Below are 2,903 nucleotides of genomic sequence, written 5' to 3'. Positions count from 1 at the left end.
CCCCCCCCCCCCCCCGCACCTCCACCAACCTGCCCTGAGGGAGTCGTTAGCAGTATTAGTCTCTGATTTGCCCCCCAAATAAAAAACATCCAGGGCTTCCCTTCTAGAAGAACCTTCTAGAAGCCCTACGTCTCCATATGCTCCTCTTCCTGCCTCTCTTTCTCTTCAGTTAATTAAGCAAATGTATATTGATGATTTTGCCTCTTCTCTGTAACCTGGGGGCAGCTGAGAAGACAAAGGGGCAGCTGATACAAGAGGAAGCTTGAGTTCAGTGGGGCTGGAGGCAGTGGGCCAAGGGCACCCTAAATGCCATGCTTTGGGTGGTTCCACAGCCTCACCCCTGCCCCAGTTGGGCTCTCCCTTTGCTTCACTCACCTCCCATTTCTCCCTCACTCCCCCTCTCACCCTTGGGAGGAAGACATTGTTGACATTGCAGGAAGGAGGCTCAGAGCGGTTAAGACCCTGGTCCAAGGTCATAGATCCTTAATGAGAGCACGGAGGCGGGCCATCCTGGCCAATGACCTTGGACAAGTTCATCACCTTGCCTGCGCCTTGGTTTTCTTATCTGTGAGGTAGGAGCACTAACATGTATTCCGCGGGTTCACAGTGAGAGTTCAATGAGGTGCAGGCCCAGAGTAAACACTCAATCCAGACCAGCTGTTGTTATCTGGCTGCAAAGGTGTCCTTCCTGGCCCTCTTTCCAGAAGCCAGGCCTCTCCTTGCCTCACCCAACTGACCAGCAGACAGCTGTCAGAGGGACAGCTCAATGATCCTTCTGAGGCCACACAGCTGCCCGGCAAGGACTGAACCCAGGACCCAGCCTCGCTGGGAAGGTGTGGATGAATGGAAATGCAGGCCTCTCTTACACCCTCTTCAGCCCCGGGGAATGGCTGGTCCTGCTGATGCTGAGACCAAGCTGCTCTGGGAGGGCAGGGAGGGCCCACTGCCCACCCTGTGGGCAGGGGTGTATCTGGAGACTCCAAAAAGCCACATGGGCCCCCATGTGTGGGGTTGGGGAGGCCGAAGGGTACAGGGTTGTGGCAGCACAGGGCACCTGGGGCTGGGCCTCGGGGTGTCTCTGGGGTTCCCAGAGTGGTGTCTGCCGCCTGCTGGAAAGGGAACAGGACCCCCACTGGAGCCCCCAGATGCTGGGCTCTAATCTAGAAGGGAACCTGCTCCTGGGCTCCAGCCTTCACAGACCTGAGTCCTCTTTGGTTCTGAGCCCAGGCCCAGGTCCAGCTCATCCCCACCGATGGAGCCCATGGGATGACCTCTGACCCTCATATTTTCTCATGAGGCCTCAGCTGGCAGCCGGGCTCTAGCTGGAGTCAAATCCTGGCCTCCAGGGGCAGGAGGGTGATCAGGGCTCCCACCATCTATCTCCCTACAGCGTTCTCAACCTCGGGCCCACGGTCAGGCCCGCAGTCAGGGGTGTTGAGCCTTCCCCCTCCCTCCTGACTCTGCTCCCACCTCCTGTCCTCTGGGACAGCAGATCTGGCTTTGGGATGAGTTCACCACCTCTGGGCCTTTTAGGACAAAGCCAGTCTGCAGAGGGCCAGACTCTCCCCCAGACCCACAGCCGGAAGCCAGTCTCCTTCCCCCGCATGACAAAGATTACCCCAGAGGGCTAATCAGTCCATTGTAAGAAGCCTCCCAATCCACATTGAGCTTCTTCTGGTTGATCGCCCAATTATTTTACTTCCCCAGCAAAACTCTTGAACCCACGTGGAATACACATTCAGGAAAGGGGCCTGTGTTTGCAGAGGGATAATAGGTCTGGGGGATTTGCTCATTGTCTGGTTCTACTGATCCGCTTGCCAGGTCTGCACTCAATCAGTCCCCTGTATTAATGGTGTCTCACCATCTCTCTGACCTCGTGCCAGAAGGGCCCCGGGGCTGACCTGCTATTACAAACAGCCTGAGGTCATGGAAAGAACCTGCTGCTCGGTCTTCCGAAGTGATGCGGTCCAGTCTCCCGGCTTGTATTTGTTCATGACCTTCCATCACTTACCTGAGCGACTGTCACTGCCATCTCCCTGCTCCCATTCCCCAGCCCCTAGTCAATAGTAATCTTAGGCAAACTTTAACCAGATGAACTCTATCCATTAAAATCCTCCAAAAAGTAACTCAAAATGCATCATAGGCCTAAATATAAAGCCCTAAACTATAAAACTCCTAGAAGATAACATAAAAGAAAATCTAGATGAACTTGGGTTCGGCAATGATGTTTTGGACACAACACCAAAGGCAAGATCCATAAAAGAAAGAATTGATAAGCTGGACTTCATTAAAATTAAAAACTTTGGCTCTGCAAAAGACACTGTCAAGAGAACAGTAACATGGGACTTCCCTGGTGGTCCTGTGGGTGAGACTCCACGCTCCCAATGCAGGGGGCCCGGGTTCGATCCCTGGCCAGGGAACTAGATCTGGCATGCATGCAGCAACTAAGAGTCTGCATGCTGCAAGACCCAGCGCAGCAGAAATAAATAAATAAATAAATAAATAAATATTTTTTTAAAAATAAAAGAGAAGAGAGAACAGCAGCACAAGCCACAGACTAGGAGAAAACATTTGCAAAGACACATCTAATTAAAGACTATTATTCAGGGACTTCCCTGGTGGCACAGTGGTTAAGAATTCACCTGCCAGTACGGGGGACACAGGTTCGAGCCCTGGTCTGGGAAGGTCCCACATGCCGCAGAGCAGCTAAGCCTGTGAGCCACAACTACTGAAGCCCGCGAGCCTAGAGCCCGTGCTCTGCAACAAGAGAAGCCACCACAGCGAGAAGCCCGAGCACCGCCACGAAGAGGAGCCCCCGCTCGCTGTAACTAGAGAAAGCCGGGCGCAGCAACAAAGACCCAACGCAGCCCAAAATAAATAAATAGATACTTTTTTAAAAACTA

The sequence above is a fragment of the Lipotes vexillifer genome, unplaced genomic scaffold (genome assembly GCF_000442215.2).
Source record: "Lipotes vexillifer unplaced genomic scaffold, Lipotes_vexillifer_v1.1 scaffold634, whole genome shotgun sequence".
Lineage (NCBI taxonomy): Eukaryota > Metazoa > Chordata > Mammalia > Artiodactyla > Lipotidae > Lipotes > Lipotes vexillifer.
Note: the sequence above shows the minus strand (reverse complement) of the source record.